The sequence below is a fragment of the Pan troglodytes genome, chromosome 13 (assembly GCF_028858775.2).
Source record: "Pan troglodytes isolate AG18354 chromosome 13, NHGRI_mPanTro3-v2.0_pri, whole genome shotgun sequence".
NCBI classification, from domain to species: Eukaryota; Metazoa; Chordata; class Mammalia; order Primates; family Hominidae; genus Pan; species Pan troglodytes.
Genome location: NC_072411.2, coordinates 126,977,525 through 126,998,636, shown reverse-complemented (window position 1 = coordinate 126,998,636; position 21,112 = coordinate 126,977,525). Strand labels below are relative to the sequence as shown.

Here is a 21,112-nt window from a genome sequence, read left to right as displayed (position 1 = left end):
AATAAAGACATACCTGAGACTGGGAAATTTACAAAAGAAAGAGGTTTATTGGACTCACAGTTTGACGTGGCTGGGGAGGCCTCACAATCATGGCAGAAGGTGAAAGGCACATCTCACATGGCGGCAGACAAGAGAAGAGAGAGCATGTGTAGGGAAACTCCCATTTTTAAAACCATCAGAACTCGTGAGACTCATTCACTACCACAAGAACAAACAGCACAGGAAAGACTCACCCCCATAATTCAAACACCTCTCACTGGGTTCCTCCCAGGACATGTGGGATTTGTGGAAGTTAAAATTCAAGATGAGATTTGGTGGGGACATAACCAAACCATATCAGCATGTAACAAAATATCACTTGCACCCCATAAATATATATAAATATTATGTATCAATTTTAAAAATTTAAGAAGAGTTGATTAACCTGTGGGCAAACAAGAGGATCCGCTATGAATATGGGGCAGATAAACATGTTTGGGCTCAGAATATGGGTGATTATAATGTTCCAGGTAAATTGTGGGGATGAGGAATGTCAGCCAAAAAAAAAAAAAAAATCTCATAAAAGTTCTAAACTCCCTTGTCTTCCCCTTACCCCTTGTTATTATTGTAATAGGCAGCATGTGGTGGGGGATGGGATATATGAGAAGACTAACTTGATGAAGAGATCATAAGTCACAAGACTCAAGAGAGACACTACAATGAGCACACAGGGTTGATCTTAGAGCAATAAGTAGTGAGAGAGAGATCAAAACTTTCCCATATGGCTCAATCACCATTATTTCACCAAATAATTTACACTGTTAGCTTCTCCAAGTCTTTTGGAGAAGGTAATGGTGATTGAGTCTGAATAATTAAGCAAGGTTTACAAAGAATAGCTTTAAATGACAATAACATGAAGGATTCTCCAGAGGAATCTGTTTGCAGTTTTCTTTTTTTTTTTTTTTTTTTTTTTGAGACAGAGTCTCACTCCAGGCTGGAGTGCAATGGCACAATCTTGGCTCACTGCAACCTCCACTTCCCGGGTTCAAGCAATTCTCCTGCCTCAGCCTCCTGAGTAGCTGGGACTACAGGTGCATGCCACCATGCCCAGCTAATTTTTGTATTTTTAGTAGAGATGGGGTTTCACCATCTTGGCCAGACTGGTCTCGAACTCCTGACCTCAGGTGATCCACCTACCTTGGCCTCCCAAAGTACTGGAATTACAGGCGTGAGCCACCACGCCTGGCCAATATTAATATACTAACTATAACAACATTGTTTCTTGGATATATATATACATATATATATATATATATGTGTATTTTTTTTTTGAGATGGAGTCTTGCTCTGTCGCCCGGCTGGAGTGCAGTGGCGCAATCTCAACTCACTGCAAGCTCCGCCTCCTGGGTTCACACCGTTCTTCTGCCTCAGCCTCCAGAGTAGCTGGGACTACAGATGCCCACCACCACGCCCAATTTCTTTTTGCATTTTTAGTAGAGACGGGGTTTCACCATGTTAGCCAGGATGGCTACGATCTCCTGACCTCGTGATCTGCCCACCTTGGCCTCCCAAAGTGCTGGGATTACAGGCGTGAGCCACCACGCCTGGCCTTCTTGGATATATTTCTAATTCATAAAGGGTATTTTTTAGGTTGATGACTTTTCTTTTTGTTTTGTTTTGTTTGGTTTCTTTGTTTTGTTTTTGTTTTTGAGACGGAGTCTCTCTCTGTCACCCAGGCTGGAGTACAGTGGCACAATCTGGGTTCACTGCAACCTCCACCTCCCGGTTTCAAGTGATTCTCCTGCCTCAGCCTCCCAAGTAGCTGGGACTACAGATGCATGCCACCACGCCCAGCTAATTTTTTGTATTTTTAGTAGAGACAGGGTTTTACAGTGTTAGCCAGGATGGTCTCAATCTCCTGACCTTGTGATCTGCCCACCTTGGCCTCCCAAAGTGCTGGGATTATAAGGCGTGAGCCACTGTGCCCTGCCAACTTTTCTTGAATGTCATCAAAAGTAGTGCAACTGTAACTACTAAACCTATGGTGGGTAAGGTGTTGGTGTTGGTGGTGGTGGTGGTGGTGGTGTTGCTGTTGTTGTTGTTGTTATAAATAAGACAGTGGTACTTGTAGGATTTTTTATTGAACAGTGTGGCCCATGGACTGAGAAAGTAAGTTTGTTTAATAACACTTGCATGGAGATTAGTGAGTTCCCTTGGATTTTAAGGAACCTGTCTTCTGCAATGTGACTTTTCCCTTTAGAAGAGTGATTTTTTAAAGAAATAAGAATAACAAAGTTGTATAATAATTTAAATCCAAAAAATGATAAATTTTTACTATTTAACAAGAGTAATCTGAACTGAAAATTTAGCCCAAAAGGCTCTGGGTGGTTCTATGCAAACATTTCCAAGGAGCAACCCCCAAGCCCAGGGAATAGGGCTTTCACTGCCTCCCTTCAAAAACACTCCTTTAAAATCCTGCAGTCAAATAGGCCCATCACGTTCTACTGAGTGGTTTCAAATTTGCGTGTCTTTCTTCTTCTGAATAGTTGAGCAAAAAGACATCAACTCCCTTAGGTTTATTGAACTGACTCTTCCTGAGTTAAAGAATTTATGGAGTATATGACCCCTTACTTTGCTGTTAACATTTAGAAGAGCTGAAAATAGAAGTCCTTACCAGAAAGAAACTGTTTTCCTTAGGACTTTAAGCCCAAGAGTTGCAGATAATGATGCAAGACAATCATTACTCTTTTCCTCAAGGGACCTAGGTTCACATGTTATGTTATTTATAGAGACTACTGGGAAAAGTTGAGAATGAAAAAATAACAGCTCTTTCCAAACCAGTGTTCACTGGCTTTTATAGCATAACTTGGGCATATAACTGTGCTAACAGAGTCTAATTCTTTTGCCCATTTTCCTTTCCTATCTCACTATTGCTCCTGCTTGGAATGAGTCAGAATCCCAAGAGGGGATGGGTAGGTACCACACCCCAGTAATGGGGATTTCCTAACATCATACATTTGGCAAGAACGAAAGGGTTGTCTTAAAAAATGCATGAAACACAAATGAATTCTAGCCCAGCAAAGTCAGCCAACAATTCCCTGACTCCAGGGCAAGTCACTGGCCCTGGAGGATCTGAAGTTTCCCATTTACAGAAGCTCCCACATGTTGAGACATCTGTTTGTTTCTGATGGATAACATGGCAACATTATTTTATACCTTATTTGGCCTTATTCATATGTACAGCATTAAAAGTTATATTTTCAAATCAAATTGTCAAAAAAATAACAACAGGATGCCTTAAATTTGAATAATAGTTTTCAACATGGCTTTGAGTTACCACTGATTTTTCCACTCTCCTCAAGTGCAGCTTTCCTACTCTATTCAACATAAACTGATAACGACTTTGGTAAAAATGCAGGGCCCATGGAGGACTGTGTAGCTGAGAGGTGAAGCCAGATGGACTTCCTGGGTCGAGTGGGGACTTGGAGAACTTTTCTGTCTAGCTAAAGGATTGTAAACACCAATCAGTGCTCTGTGTCTAGCTAAAGGTTTGTAAATGCACCAGTGAGCACTCTGTAAAAATGGACCAATCAGCACTCTGTAAAATGGACCAATCAGCAGGACATGGCAGGGCCAAATAAGGGAATAAAAGCCGGCCACCCCAGCCAGCAGCAGCAACCCGCTTGGGTCCCCTTCCACGCTGTGGAAGCTTTGTTCTTTCACTCTTCACAATAAATCTTGCTGCAGCTCACTCTTTGGGTCCACACTACCTTTATGAACCGTAACACTCACCACGATGGTCTGTAGCTTCACTCCTGAAGTCAGCGAGACCACGAACCCACCAGGAGGAACCAACAACTCTGGATGCGTCATCTTTAAGAGCTATAACACTCACTGCAAAAGTCTGCTGCTTCACTCCTGAAGTCAGCAAGACCACAAACCCACCAGAAGAAAGAAACTCCGGACACATCTGAATATCTGAAGGAACAAACTCCAGACACACCATCTTTAAGAACTGCAACACTCACTGCGAGGGTCCACAGCTTCATTCTTGAAGTCAGCGAGACCAAGAACCCACCAGAAGGAACCGATTCTGGACACATAGCTACAATTCAGTTGCATCTTCTGGAGGCCACAGAAATAATTCATGGCTGGAATCATAGATAATCATCCCACCCTTTCATCCTAGAAATGGCCTTGAGTGCAGTGCTCATGTTGGGTGAGAACCTTACATTATCTTCTAAGCAGTTTCATCTTTTGAATGGAATTCACAACTTCTTGGGTTTCCTGTTCACCATATCAAATGATATTCCCTCTGAGGTGTAACTTTTAGCATATTCTCTTTTCTAAAATTAGCAAATAGTATTTTCCTTATCAGAATAACCCACTGATATTTTCTGTACTAGGATACCTTGACATTTGAATACACAATTAATATCAGATCTGAAAGACTTCCTACTGCCAAGGGTAGGCGACCAACACCTTCTCCTGGTCTCACACAGCTAAGATGTTACATGGCACAAGGGTAATGAAAAGAGTAATCTATGAAGGAGACAGAAAAGAAATAATTGAATCCAAGCAAGTAACTCGTGAGAGGCAAAGATTGTGTCTTGTTTGTGTCTGTCAGAGGCCTAGCAAAGTGCCTAGCACAGAGAAGATTTCAATTAACACTTTCCAAACACATAGGTGAATGAATGAATAAATGAATCAAAAAGAAATCATCAAGGTTAGAGTTCCTTGAGCAATTTCATACCGACTAGTGACTCTTTTTGGTTTCCCTACTCATACTGTTGAAGGTGGAACGTTCTAAATTAGAATGACATAGCAGTGTGGAGCACCACTCTGGCTGTGGAGCACCACTCTGGCTGTGGAGCAGGGTTGCACAGATGGAGGACTCCAGCTCCGTTGCTAATTGCCTGTGTGGCCCTAAGTGAGTCTCCTCAGTGAGCTTCAGTTTCATTATCTGTAAAATGGTAATAATAAATACACAAATTTTGAAATTGGCCCAATTTTTCCATAGAACTAATGGGTTTTTTCAGTAAATATAAAAATTGACCCTCTTGGTCTTAAAGCTGAAAGTTACATCTGTCTTCTCTGAGTTCCCTTCTCAGAAAACAGATTCACAGGCCTCCCAGATAGTATCAAGGAACTGAAACTTACCAGAACTGAAACATGCAGACAATGAGACCCCTCATCCATCATAATTCCCTAACTGACCACCTGCTTCCTACTGACCAATCCTCTTCCTTACCCCTCCCTAATTCCTGTTTTCCCACACATAGTTACATTCCTTCCCCACTATATAAACACCTAATTTAAGTCGGTTGGGGAGCCCAATTTGAAACCTACCCCCCATCTCCCAGCTGATGTCAACTGCATTAAGAAGCCTTTCTTCCCTGGCAATACTCATTGGCTCAAGGACTGGCTTTCTGTATAGTGAGCAACAGGACCTTGGTTGAACCCCTGGTATTTGGCAACAGTTTCACCAGGTTATTAAGAGGATTAAATGAAATAAAAAACGTAAAGTCCTTAGCATAAAGCCATACAACAGTAAGCATTCAATATTTGTGAGATCACTCATAATTGAGATATAATTATGAAGATGGTACCAAACAGAGCCCAGGTGAGAAGCTCAGGGTTATGACTTTTAATTGTTTTTCTAATTATGTTTATTAAAAGAACTATACGGGCCGGGCGCGGTGGCTCACGCCTGTAATCCCAGCACTTTGGGAGGCCGAAGTGGGCAGATCACGAGGTCAGATCAAGACCATCCTGGCTAACATAGTGAAACCCCATCTCTACTAAAAATACAAAAAATTAACCGGGCACTGTGGCACACACCTGTAGTCCCAGCTACTCGGGAGGCTGAGGCAGGATAATTGCTTGAACCTGGGAGGCGGAGGTTGCAGTGAGCCAAGATCAGGCCACTGCACTCCAGCCTGGGCAACAGAGCAAGACTCTGTCTCAAAAACAATAATAATAATAATGATACAAATAAATGAATAATAATGAATGCATAAACTAGGAAATGGGTAACTCATGTTGTCTCCTTACGTAGCCTCCAATGAACAACCTAGTGCCAGCTGGTAAACCTGGGGTAGTTTTCTTATCTGCCAGATTTCTCAGGGCGGAAACACATCTACTCAGAGACTAGCAGAGTGCACACTGCATTGTGGGCACTTGGGAAGTGTTCAAAGCACAGAAACATTACTCATTATCTGTAAACGTCCCTAAGGAAAGATGCTAGCTACTATTTTTTGCCTTGGATAAGCCCTCTGAGATTGTCCATAAAAGATTAAAGTAGAATTTCTGACAAAGAAAATGAACACAAAAAAGACATTGCTCTGTGGTAGGCAGACCTATGTAAACCCAGCCACAAAGGCCAAGGAAGTTAAGAGGCCAAAGAAAGAGGCTGACAAATCCAGTTTCTCAGAAAGAAACATTTAATAGTGACTTACGAATAAAAGCCATAGTTTCCGGTGGTGATGAGGCAAGATGGTGGATCCTGGCACCATTATCCCCCAGACCCAGGGCTTCTATATGATAGGGTAGGAATGTATAGGACAATTGAAATCAAAGAAAGGCATGAATGTCATGTGACTCTCACTAAGGGCAGTATTTATGGTCAAAGTTGTTTTGACCTAAGGACAGATTTACTCTAAGCATATGCTCTTATACAAGGAACAGTAGATAAAATAGAAATCTTAGAGGCATTCCCAGAACTGGGGTTAATCAGAAGTCAACATGGTGACTAGCATCCAAGATGGAGTTGCTTTAGTCTCCACAGGCATGCTTTCTCAGGTCCAGCTGGATAAGACAGTCATTTGTGTAAAGACGTTTCCTTTTTTTAGTCAATGACGTCAAAAATAATTTAAGATTTGACTTCTCTGCTAGGAGGTCAACTTGATCTTTCTTAGTGACAAAAAAATTCGGAAGATGTAAGGTTTTGTGGTATTTTAAAATTCCTAGAAGATATGTAAAAACAAGAAAATGTATAATCCTGACCTGCCACTTGCATTAAAAGTTGAGATTGAATCCTTTGAGCTGGAGAGTAAATTTAAAAATAAATAAATGAAATAATGTTGATATTGGAGACCGATTGAATGGATTAATGTTCTCAGCAATCATTTGCTGTAATTAACACCCCCAAAACAGCTCAAAGATGGAATTTATAGCTTTTCAGAGCAATGCTGTGAAATAACTAAGTAGAAATACATATATGTATACATGTATTACTCTGAAAGAAATATAAGACAAAATTCAAATGGAGACGATTAGGACATGGGGGAGCAAGCAGAAAGGAAACCTAAAGTAAACTATTCATTTAGTCCAGGCGCGGTGGCTCATGCCTGTAATCCCAGTAGTTTGGGAGGCCAAGGTGGGCAGATCACTTGAAGTCAGGAGTTTGAGACCAGCCTGGCCAATATGATGAAACCCTGTCTCTACTAAAATACAAAAATTAGCCAGGCATGGTGGCTCATGCCTGTAGTCCCAGTTACTTGGGAGGCTGAGGCAGGAGAATGGTTTGACCCGGAAGGCGGAGGTTGCAGTGAGCCCAGATCACGCCATTGCATTGCACTCCAGCCTGGGCAACAGAGTGAGACTCTGTCTCAAAAAAAACAAAAACAAAAACAAACAAACAAAAAAACTATTCATTTACTAGTTTATTCCAAAGACCAACCCATGCACATCCACATGCAGGGATAGTATGACAATTTTGACTAGAGAGCAAGACTTTATGCCATCACAATGAGTGTAAAATAGAAGAAATGAATACAAAAATGACAGACTGCTCCAACCTAGTTACATTGTACTTGTTGGATTTTAGATTAAACAAATTGGAGTAAATAACTTGATGCCATATAGTGTTGCACGTACTTGCAGAAGAATGGCAGAACTTCCAGCCAAAAGGCTTTTTACCACACTCCAGACATTCCAGTATAACTTGGGAATCATCTCTGAGGACTCCATAAGCTGCATGGAATCTATTACACTTTGACAGAAGGTTGGTCTAGGTTGTGCCCTCTGGTGGTACTTTAGGAAATTTTGAGGGATTGGGGGAAAGAAGAATGGAGAGAGAGAGGAAAGGTAAAAAAGAGAAGGGCAGAGTACAGGGTAGAAGTAGGGGATGGATTCCTTGAGTGCCCACCATTTACACCATGCCAAGCAATTTTACCTAAATGGTCTCATTAATCCTCTCAACTCCACTGTGAATAGGTATCCTTAGCCTCATTTCATGGCTCAGGAAATGGAGGTCCAGGGAAGTGAAGAAATTGGTTCAATATCACAGTATAATAAGTGACAGAACAAGATTATTCTCAGTTCTCTCTGCCTGCCCACTGCTGTTCTGCAACTTACCAGATGCCTGCACTTGGTTGACCCTAAACCAGATTCCTCAACAGGTCAACAGCAACCCACCTGCAGTGACCATTTCACCATCACCCACTATGTCATCAGGTACCCTTCCTGAGGGCATTCCCCATCCTGCAAAGGACATCCCTGATTCCACATGAGGTTAAGGAGACGCTGTTGCCTACCCGTTTCACTCTAAGCAAATTCACATAATGATGTTTTTCACCCTAAATGCCAAAACCCAGAGTTTTTTACAATGAAAAATCTCTTCTGAGTAAACTTGAAGTCTACTCTGGAAGGTAAATTTGTCACTGGAGGGCTAATAATGAACTTAAAGTTACTATACTGGACATAGATATTTTAAAAGATACTTCATTCAAGCCAAGTCTGCTAAAGCCTATTGAAAAACATTTTGACTTATTTTATTTGAAAAGAAAATTTGTGTTCCCTTTCAATGGTATGCCTTTCTATAAACGGAATTGCTCACATTTTCCTCTATTCCAAGAACCGCATACAGTAAACCTTGAGAAAAAATATTTTTCTCCGACTTCCTTTTTCTTAGAAATCTATTGACCATTTTGATTTTCATTCTCAGTACATAGCTACTTACATTTTGTTTTCCAATTCTCTTCTGGGATGTGTTCACATTCATTTTGGTAGCCATTTTAGTTTGTCTCCTGTTGATCTTTGATTTTATGTTTATTTCCATCAGACGTACTTCATTCTTACTTACTTCTGAAATTGGCATTTATGCCAGAGATGGCTAGCTGCCTTCCCAATATCTGTTTTGCTCTTCTTTTCCAGTAACGCAACCATGATTTTATTCAAGGGATGAAACTGCTGAGACAAAAGACTGTATTTCTCATCCAACCTTGCTGTGTCTATGTGATTAAAGTCTGATCAATGACATATAAGTGGAAATGTCAGGTGACACTTCTAGAAATGCTCCTTGACAGAGCGCCAGACAGCTGGCCCAGGCCCTTTTTGTTCTTCCTCACTTCATTCCTCCTGCCAGGCGCGTGAGCCTGAGCCCTGCTAGCCATGTTGGACCAGAGGAAAGATTGTCAGTCACACATTGCAAGTGGCAGAACAGACAGGATACCAGGTCCAAGATAACAGTGGAGTGCTATGCCAGTCTTACACTGCCTATTTCTGGAGAGAAAAAAGGAAACTTAAGAACTCATCTCGCTTAAGCCTGTGTTGCTTCTAATGTTGTTACTAGTATCTTTACACAATTGTTAATAAATGCAATCTTCCTGGACTCCCCTGAGGATATGGAGTTCCTTTCTGGAAACTACAGATAGACGAAAGATACTTAATTTTCATCTAATACTTCGGGATATGACCAGGTGAAATGTTCTAAGGTATTAAAAGTCTGATTAAAGACAAATCCTATGACAGTAAATTTAACTTTGAATCAAACTTCTATAATACCACAGTACTACAAAAACTGGCAAATAAAATTTCAATACAGCAACTTAAACACCATATTTTTTAAAATATTCATTGTCTCAAGGGCTGATGATGATCTATATACTGAAAAATATTAAATACTGGGTCATGGCTATGGACCTTGGGTTGCAAGAACTAGCTTAGGAAAAACAAAGTATTGGTTTACCTAACAAAAAAGTGCAATAATAGACCCACTTTCCAACATGGCTGGATCTTCAGGAATCTGTCTCTCTTCCGCTCTCAGCTGTGATTTTCTTTTTATTGGTTTTATTCTGAGGCAGGCTCTTTCTATATGGCTGCAAAGTCAACCACTAACCAGTCCAAGACTATAGTTTACCAGCTTAAAAAAACAGTGGAAAGGCCAGGTGTGGTGGCTCACGCCTGTAATCCCAGCACTTTTGGAGGCTGAGGCGGGCGGATCACCTGAGGTCAGGAGTTCGAGACCAGCCTGGCCAACATGGTGAAACCCCGTCTCTACTAAAAATACAAAAATTAGCCGGGCATGGTGGCAAATGCCTGTAATCCCAGCTACTCAGGAGGCTAAGGCAAGAGAATTCCTTGAACCCATGAGGCAGAGGTTGCAGTGGGCCAAGATCACACCACTGCATTCCAGCCTGGGGGACAAGAGTGAGACTTTGTCTCAAAAGAAAAAAAAATAAACAGTGGAAAGAAGGCACTTTTTCCCAGATGTGATATACTAGATTATCATTCAGCAAGTATCCATTATCTCCCCCTCAACTTTCATGAGAGCCTTTGATGTCAATATTGGTCACACAATTTGCTTTGGCCAACGGAATATTAGTCGATGTGACATGAGTTTGGCTGAAATAGGCTTGCACAGTGGGACATGGTCTTTTACACTTTGCTTTCATCATTAGAGGACTATGCTTTGAGTTGAGTAGCTACTGGCCCAGGGAGGATGAAGGACACATGGGGCAAAATTGGAGCCAAGCCCAGCCCATCTTACCATGTGTAAAAAATAAATAAATAGTTTTCAACTGAGATTTGGAACGGTTTCTCACACAGCTTATGTGAGGCAACAGCTGATTGATGCAGGTGAAATTCCACCAAAATTGTTTAATCTCATTAGCTCAGGTCAGTAGTTCTTAAGGATGATCATCGGCATTGCCTGGGAACTTGTTAAAAGTGATCAGGTCTCACCCCAGACCTACAGAACTATACACTCTGAAGTAAGGGACCAACGATTTTTGTTTTAACAAGTGGTCCAAGTGATTCTGATTTCCTATCAAGTTTGACACCCACTGACTTAGGTTATATGCCCATCCTTAAACCAATCTCAGTGCCTAAGGATTCAGGCCTGGAGCTGTAGGATGGCTCAGTGGCACCAGAATTACCTGAACTAGGGAACAGAGTCTAAGAGTGGACATTTCTGACAAGCCCATAGGTGATGCTGATGCTCCTGGTCTAGGGACCACCCATTTGAGAACCTCTGTTGTAGGCTATGGGTGTGGCAGGAATAATTCCCTATTGGAAAATCAGCATCTGTTAATAAAAGAAGAAAGAAACAAAAGAAGAAGGATGCTGGCCAGGGAGCAAATGTCAATCAAGACTCCATTCTCATTAAAATAAAAACATTCTGACAACCACAAATATTCTCCAACAATTCTGTAGGGACAGGGGAATCTGGAGTGAAAAGAGAAATCTCATCTGTCATTCAGTTTGTGAAATTGATTGAGACATGAACTGATTTTTTTTGTCTCTTCAATTTTGCCAAAATTCAAAACAGAGCTCAGGAATCAAATAAAAGATGGCAGTTTTTGCTAGAGAGAGCCATGTATCATTTTCCAATGTGATATGAATTGTCACATAAATCTTTCTTAGTACAATTCACTGAAGATAAATATAGTGCTTAAGGAGATAATGTCTATATATCAAACAATTGAGTCATTTTGATCCATACTAGTGAAATCAAGACAGCAGCCTATAGTTTTGAATGATCCAAGATAAAAAATAGAATCACAGCCCCTGACTATTGCTGTTATTTTTAATCTGTTCTTAGAATCTAGAAATCAAAGAATTTTAGAACTCAAAGGACCTTAGAAATCATCTAGCCCAGGTATTGCAAACCACCAGACAATGGACCACATTTCACCTCAAAAGGTGTTTTATTTGCCCTGTACAGGAGTGTTTTTATGTTAATTAACATTTTTGCCATATTTTAAATTTTTCAACTTTTTAAATGAGTTTGAAGATCTGGTGCAACACATTATAGGCAAAAGTCTATATTCCACATGAAAAAATGCTCATCATCACTGGCCATCAGAGAAATACAAATCAAAACCACAATGAGATACCATCCCACACCAGTTAGAATGGCAATCATTAAAAAGTCAGGAAACAACAGATGCTGGAGAGGATGCGGAGAAATAGGAACACTTTTACACTGTTGGTGGGACTGGAAACTAGTTCAACCATTGTGGAAGTCAGTGTGGTGATTCCTCAGGGATCTAGAACTAGAAATACCATTTGACCCAGCCATCCCATTACTGGGTATATACCCAAAGGATTATAAATCATGCTGCTATAAAGACACATGCACAAGTATGTTTACTGCGGCACTATTCACAATAGCAAAGACTTGGAAGCAACCCAAATGTTCAACAACGATAGACTGGATTAAGAAAATGTGGCACATATACACCATGGAATACTATGCAGCCATACAAAATGATGAGTTCATGTCCTTTGTAGGGACATGGATGAAACTGGAAACCATCATTCTCAGCAAACTATTGCAAGGACAAAAAACCAAACACCGCACGTTCTCACTCACAGGTGGGGATTGAACAATGAAAACACATGGACACAGGAAGGGGAACATCACACACCGGGGACTGTTGTGGGGTGGGGGAAAGAGGGAGGGATAACATTAGGAGATATACCTAATGCTAAATGACGAGTTAATGGGTGCAGCACACCAACATGGCACATGTATACATATGTAACAAACCTGCACATTGTGCACATGTACGCTAAAACTTAAAGTATTATAATAAATTTTTTTTTAAAAAGTCTATATTCCCTCACAGCATGTTAAGTGGGAGGTGAATGCTACCACCCTCCTCCTTTTTTGTCTTTTTTAGACGGATTCTAGCTCTGTCACCAGGCTGGTGCGATCTGGGCTCACTGCAACCTCTGCTTCACGGGTTCAAGCGATTCTCCTGCCTCAGCCTTCCGAGTAGCTGGGACTACAGGTGCACGCCACCAAGCCCAGCTAATTTTTATATTTTTAGTAGAGACAGGGTTTCACCATGTTGGCCAGAATGGTCTCAATCTCTTGAGCTTGTGATCTGCCCTTCTCGACCTCCCAAAGTGCTGGGATTACAGGCATGAGCCATTTGAAGGAGCTCTTACTCCTACTCTTCAGTTTGATGAGGACACTGCAGCACTGTGATTTTACAACCAGATCTCTTCACTTGTCTCCAGGGCCTGCTGTGGTTCCGTAGGCATTTAGGTTGGCTGCCTCTCATCTAGACCAACTCCCCTGTTTGACCACTGAGAATACTGAGGTCCACGGTGATGACCAACTTTAATTTACATCATCTCTCAGGGGCAGACCAAGTCTGCATTGCCAATTTTTCCCATTTTTAGAATATAGTTTCCGTAACAGACAAATTTTTTACCATAAATAAGAGAATTGCAAAGTTTACCTTTTAAATTCTACTCATTTGGAGCTGGGCACGGTGGCTCACACTTGTAATCCCAGCACTTTGGAGGCCGAGGTGGGGGGATCACCTGAGGCCAGGAGTTCGAGACCAGCCTGGCCAACATGGTGAAACCCCATCTCTACTAAAATACAAAAATTAGCCAGGCATGGTGGCGCATACCTGTAGTCCCAGCTACATGGGAGGCTGAGACAGAACTGCTTGAACCTGGGAGGCAGAGGTTGAGATGAGCTGAGATCACACCACTGCACTCCAGCCTAGGTGACAGAGCAAGACTCTGCTCCAAAAAAACCAAAAAAAAGTCTGCTCATTCGGCCACGCTCAGTGGCTCACACCTATAATCCTAGCACTTTGGGAGGCCAAGACAGAAGGATTGCTTGAAACCAGGAGTTTGAGACTAGCCTGGGCAACATAGTGAGATCTTGTCTCTATTAAAAATTTTAAAAATTAGCCAAGTATGGTGGCGCATGTGTGTAGTCCTAGCTACTTGGGAGGCTGAGGTGGGAGAATTGCTTGAGCCGGGGAGCTCAAGGTTGCAGTGAGCTATGATTGTACTACTGCACTCCAGCCCGGGCAACGGAGCATGACCATGTCTCAAAAGTAAGTAAGTAAATAAATAAAGAAATCCTGCTCAGTCATACTGAGATAGGTGATAAAATCAGTATATAGCTTATTTCAGAAATCCAAAGAAGAACAAATCCATGAACAATGTAAGAATGATAGACCACAAGTTTAATGTGAAATGAATCTTATTTGGATTAGGTACCTTAGATAGTTTTAATTCCTTTGGCTAGAAAGTGATGGGTTTTTTCTGTTTAAAAGTGATTTATTATACCTTATACCCATTAGAATGGCTACTATCAAAAAACACAGAAAATGACAAGTGTTTGAGAGGATGTAGAAAAATTGTGATCTTTGTGCTCTATTAGTGAAAATATAAAATGGTGCAGCCACTGTTACCAAGACACCAGGGTTTAGGTCCTGCTGCTCACTGCACAGAAAGCCAATAACTGAGACAATAAGTGTTGCCAAGAAAAAAGGCATTAATCAGGTGATGCTGCCAAGGAGATCAGCCTCAAATCCATCTCCCTAACCAACTGAAATTAGGGGTTTATATAGCATGGAAGAAATGTAACCACATGTGGGAAAACAGGAATTAGGGAGGGGTAAGCAAGAGAAGTTGGTCAACAGGAAGCAGGTGATGAATTAGGCAATCATGATGGGTGAGGAGTCTGGTGTCTCATTATCCAGATGCAGTGATCTGGTAAATTTCAGTTCATTGGTACTATCTGGGAGGCCTGATGGTTGGTTTCTTTCTTTTTTTTTTTTTTGAGACAGAGTCTGGCACTGTCACCCAGGCTGGAGTGCAGTGGCGCAATATCTCGGCTCACTGCAAGCTCCGCCTCCGGAGTTCACGCCATTCTCCTGTCTCAGCCTCCTGAGTAGCTGGGATTACAGGTGCCTGCCGCCATGCCCAGATAATTTTTTGTATTTTTAGTAGACACGGGGTTTTACCATGTTAGCCAGAATGGTCTTGATCTCCTGACCTCATGATCTGCCCATCTCGGCCTCCCAAAGTACTGGGATTATAGTCGTGAGCCACCGCACCCTGCCGATGGTTGGTTTCTTAAGAAAGGTACTCAGGTAAGACAAATGTAATTTTTTCAAGTTTTAAAACTGAGAGAGTCAATTTCTATGTTTATTCAAAAGAAATGAAAAATATTAGTTCTATGGGACAATTGGGTTGGTTTCACCATTATAAAAAACAGTATGGCAGTTGCTCAACAAAAAGTAAAAAGAAAATTACCATACAATCCAGCAATTCTACTTCTGGGTATATATCCAAAAGAATTGAAAGCAGGATCACAGAGACATTATTTGTACAGTCATTTTCATAGCAACACCATTCCCAATAGCCAAGATAGAAACAACCTAAATTTGCCTGTCCATTAACAGATGAACAGAATCCTACAATGTGGTGTGTGTGAGTGTGTGTATGGAATATTATTCAGCCTTCAAAAGGAAGGAAATTTTGACATATGCCACAACCTAAATAAACCTTGAGCGCATTATGTTAAGTGAAATAAGTCAGACACAAAAAGATAAATACTGTACAGTTCCATTCCTATGAGTTATTTAAAATAGTCAAATTTGTAGAAAAAGAAAGAAGCATGGTCATTGCTGGGGGCTGGGGGAGGGATAAATGAGGAGTTATTGTTTAACGAACATAGAGTTTCACTTTTGCAAGATGAAATAGTTCTGGAGATCATTTGCACAACAATGTAAATATGTTTAACACTACTGAATTGCATGCTTAAAAATGGTTAAGATGGTAAATTTAATGTTATATCCTTTTTATCATAATAAAAAATAATTTTTAAAAAGAATTTCTTAGTTAAGTCTACTAGAATTTTTTTAAATCTGGTGTAATTATTTCACAGGTCAGAATGTGGAATCCAAAGATGAAATAGAAAGCAGATATGTCTCATCCTGCTGAGGCTAACTGAACATTCTGTATACTTCTGGGAGAGATCTTCCATGTACATGAACATAGGTAAGCAAGTTCAAAAACAAAGTCAGACTTTAAAAAGATTTTATTGAAATGACAAATTACAGAATGTTGTCTAGAGCTGGAACTAATAAATTTTTATATTAGATTTCACCTCACTCCAAAAACTACAGTAAAAATGTTTGTATTTAGGCCGGGCGTGGTGGCTTAAGCCTGTAATCCCAGCACTTTGGGAGGCCGAGGCAGGAGAATGGCATGAACCCAGGAGGCGGAGCTGCAGTGAGCTGTGATCACACCACTGCACTCCAACCTGGGTGACAGAGTGAGGCTCCATCTCAGGGGAAAAAAAAAAAAAAAAGTTTGTATTTAATATGTTTCAAACTTACTCTAAAAACATAATGTGTAAAAAATTGAGAAATTCCATTGCTATAATTAAGAAAATTCAGATATGTGGAGAATAGAAAATATGCTTTATAATATTTAACCCATCCTTATATTTGGGATAAATAATCTAGTTTTTAGATTTTAATAATTTTCTCAATATAGATTAATCACCTCTATTCACTAATCCTAGAGATCGTTGTTCCTGAAATTAACATCAAGGACAATATTGGTAGCTCACAATGTAATAGTTGCGTATCCACTGGGTCATCAATCACTGAGAAAACGTGAGATCAGTGTCAATGTCCCAGAAGGCAGTTCTAATGCAAACCACCCTCTGAAGATTTTATCATTGTTGACCTATATTTGTCTATTGAATAAGGGATCTGTAAGCCACCAGCATGCATATCATTTTGTCTGAACAGCTTTCCACACTGTCTCCTCATCTCTAAAGACTGTCAAGGAAAGCACCACACTCCCAGGTGCCCCAAAAGCAACTCAATGGGCTGGCTTTGGTTCACTGGAGACGTTTCATTCAGCTCCTCTCTGTCAATGTTTCTTACAGACAGTCTATAACCATTGTGCTCCTGGTTCTATATAGAAGAGTGTCTATAAGAGACATTGACAGAGAGGAGCTGAATGAATGATTCTATTCAGCTGTAAACAGTGATGTCCAGGCCTATGGAATGGAAACTGGAATCTGCCCAGGGAACAGATTAGTCTAGTACTCTAAGGCTAGGCCATCCTCGAAATGCCAATTAAAAATTTGTGAGAAAAATGATGAAGAAGTCACAGTTATTACCTGTGTCTTGAAGCTTAGTTGCACCAACAAACATTATCACTAGGCAACAATACTCTCATGAATTCTGTGAGTGATGAGGAAGGGGCATAAGGAGAGAGGAAATAAAGCAATGAGACTAGTCTTTGCTCTTAAGAAGTTTGTATCTTAGTCAAGGAGATAAATGCTATTTACGTGATTCCAGAAAATGCATGACAGTCTATAATCAACTATTAAAATTTGTGATTACTTATACTTTTATTAAAAGAATTCAGAGGAAGGCTGTGCATGATGGCTTCTGCCTGTAAATTTCAGCTCTTTGTGAGGCTAAGGTGTGGGAATCACTTGAGACTAGGAGTTTGAGACCAACTTGGACAACATAGTGAGACCTTGTCTCTAATAAATAAATAAATAAATAAATAAAATTTTAATTAGCCAGGTGTGGTGGTGATGCATCCCTATCGTCCTAGCTACTTGGTAAACTGAAGCAAGAGGGTCACTTAAACCCAGGAGGTTGAGGCTACAGTGAGTTATGATGGGGCCACTGCACTACAGCCTGGACAACAGTGCAAGACCCTGTCTCTAGAAAAAGAAAAAGAATTCGGAGGAGGAAAAGACCAAGGTGATGTAGGTGTCAAGAAGGGTTTCATGAACTTGATATGGTTCCCATTTGATAGAAAGGTAGAACTTGATATACAAAAATAATTTGAGAATGAACCACCCATATGCTCCTGCCTAGGTTCTACAATAAACAGTTTCCATATTTTCTTTATCACACATTATGCTAAGTGACACAAAAGACCACATGCTTTATGATTCTACTTATATGAGATATCAAAACAGGAAAATCCACAGAGATAAAAGTAGATTAATGGTTGCAGGTGTTGGGTGGGGGCAGGCATGAGGAGTGACTGTGGATGGGTAAGGAGTTTCTTTTGGGGGCGATGAAAATATTTTGGAATTAGATTGCAGTGATGGTAGCATGACCTTGTAAATGACAAGATCTTGAACCAATCTGAGATTGGACGCAAAAGGTCAGTGGCCAGGGGAGAACACTATCCTTAATGTCTTAACCCGTGTATGGAAAACCTGTTGTAACAGTTAACCCTTTTTTTTTTTTTCAGACAGAGTTTCACTCTATTGCCCAGGTTGGAGTGCGATGACACGATCTTGGCTCACTGAATCCTCCACCTCCTGGATTCAAGCAGTTCTCCTGCCTTAGCCTCCTGAGTAGCTGGGACTACAGGCGTGTTCCACCACACCCAGCTAATTGTTGTATTTTTAGTAGAGACGAGGCTTCACCATATTGGCCAGGCTGGTCTCGAACTCCTGACCTCAGGTGATCCACCTGTCTCAGCCTCCCAAAGTGCTGGGATTATAGGTGTAAGCCACCACACCCGGCCTGTAACAGTTAACTTTATATGCCAACTTGACTACACCATAGGGTTCCCAAATTAAACATTATTTTTGAATGTGTCACTGAGGTTTTTTTCCAGATGAGATTGGCATTTGAATTGGTGGGCTGAGTAAAGCAGATGGCCTTCTCAAATGTGTGTGGGCATCATCCAATCAAGGGACTGAATAGAAAAAAAATGGCAAAGGAAGGGGGAATTTGTCCTTTGCTTTCTTCCTGTCTGCATGAACTGGGACATCAGTCTTTGCCTGTCCTTGGACTTGAGACAAAGCAGGGACCGTCTGAGAGGCCTGTGGGCACCCCATACGATGAAAATAAAAGAAAATATTTGGTTCCTTCAAGGGAAATTCCAGGCACCTAGCTAGCCCTGAGAAGTAAATGAGCAACTCAAAAAGTAAGAAGGAATGGTAGCTTAAAACAATAGCCAAGGAAGTTAGAGTTAAAGGATGTTTGGTGTTCCCTATAGAAACTAAAGACAACATCTTAACCTATGTGCCTGAGCTGTTTTCAGAAACCTGGATCCCCATCAAATAAACATGCTGGCATGTAGACCTCAGATAAGGGAAAACTGAGGAAAGAACTCTGCAGTTCTTTATTGTAAAGTTCTTCCTGAGGGGTCTGGAGGAAATCATGCCCATGAGCCAGAGCTAACATTCTTTTTTGCTAACCCCACATTTTTAAACAGAGATTCTCTTCCTTCACTAATTGCAAATCAGAAAGTCTTTGAATATACCTATGACCTATAATCCCCTGCCTTAAGATATCCAACCTTTTGGGGCCAAATCAATGTGTAATCTCCATGTATTGATTTACAATTTTTACTATAACTTCAACTTTCCTAAAATTTACCCCCACCTTTAAATAACACTCACAAGCCATCAGAGGGGTCATGTCTCAAGCGTAAGCTGCCCAATTCTTCATGCTTGGGCCCCTCCTTTCTCCCTCTGCAAACTTTCATATAGATGTTTGGCCTATGGCACAGGGTGAGCAGATCCCAGTTTGGTCTGGTAACAGAGATTTACACCATTGTGCCCCTGGTTCTTAGGCCTTTGGACTAATCTAGGTCTTCAGTCTGCAAAAGGTAGATCACAGGTGCATTAGTCCATTCTCACACTGCTATAAAGAGCCACCTGAGACTGGGTAATTTATGAAGGAAAGAGGTTTAATTGACTCAAAGTTCCTCAGGCTGTACCAGTAGCATGGGTAGAAGGCCTCAAGAAACTTACAATCACGGCAGAAGAGAAAGGGGAAGCAAGCACATCTTACCATGGCAGAGCAGGAGAGAGAGAGCGAAGAGGGAAGTGCAACACACTTTTAAACCATGAGATCTCACGAAAACTCACTTACCAACATGAGAACAGCAAGAGGGAGATCCATCCCCATGATCCAATCACCTCCCGCCAGGCCCCACCTCCAATTCAACATGAGATTTGACAGGACACAAATCTAAACCTTATCATTCTGCCCCGGCCCCTCCCAAATCTCATGTCCTTCTCACATTTGAAAATCAATCATGCTTTCCCAACAATTCCCCAAAGTCTTAACTCATTCCAGCATTAAATCGAAAGTCCAAATCCAAAGTCTCATCTGAGACAAGGCAAGTCCCTTCCACTTATGAGCCTGTAAAATCAAAAACAAGTTATTTCCAAGATAATATAGACATACAGGCATCAGGTAAATGCTTTCACTCCAAAAGGGAGAAACTGTCCAAAACAAAGGGGCTAGAGGCCCCATGCAAGTCCAAAACCCAGCAGGACAGTCATTAACTATTAAAGCTCCAAAATGATCTCCTTTGACTCCGTGTCTCACATCCACAGCATACTGATGCAAGGGGTGGGCTCCAAAGGCGTTGGGCAGCTCCACCCCTGTGGCTCTGTAGGGTATGTACAGCTCTTGTGGCTGCTTTCATGGGCTGGCATTGAGTGCTTGCGGCTTTTCTAGGTGCACAGTGCAAGCTCTCAGTGGATCTACCATTCCGGGGTCTGGAGGATAGTAGCCTTCGTGTCACAACTCCACTAAGCAATGCCCTAGTGGGGACTCTGTGTGGGGGCTCCAACCCCACATTTCCCATCTGCACTTCCCTAGTAGAGGTTCTCCATGAGGGCTCTGCCTCACAGCAGACTTCTGCCTGGACATCCAGGCATTCCCATACATCCTCTGAAATCCAGGCAGAGGCTCCCAAAGCTCAACTCTTGCCTTCTGTGCACCCACAGGCGCAAGGCCATGTGGAAGCCTCTGAGGCTTGGGGCTTGCACCCTCTGAAGCAACAGCCTGAGCTGTATGTCCTCCCCTTTTAGCCACAGCTGGAATTGGAGCAGCTTAGACACAGGGCACCATATCCCAAGGCTGCACAGAGCAGCTGGGCCCTCAGCCTGACACACAAAACCATTTTTTCCTCCTAGGCCTCTGGACCTGTAATGGGAAGGGTTGCTGTGAAGGTCTCTGAAATGCCCTGGTCTCTGATATTTTCCTCATTGTATTGGCTATTAACATTTGGCTCTTGCCGGGCATGGTGGCTCACGCCTGTAATCCCAGCACTTTGGGAGGCCGAGGCGGGCGGA

At 41.5% G+C, this 21,112-nt stretch overlaps 1 long non-coding RNA gene across 1 annotated transcript in view; it reads right to left on the bottom strand.

The window, feature by feature from the left end:
• LOC107973649 (uncharacterized) overlaps positions 1 to 21,112 on the bottom strand; it is a 48,348-nt gene that overhangs the window by 7,705 nt on the left and 19,531 nt on the right. Inside the window, exon 2 of the long non-coding RNA XR_008546713.1 lies at positions 8,942 to 9,483. This is a non-coding gene — a long non-coding RNA (uncharacterized LOC107973649). The remainder of the gene's footprint in view (positions 1 to 8,941; positions 9,484 to 21,112) is intronic.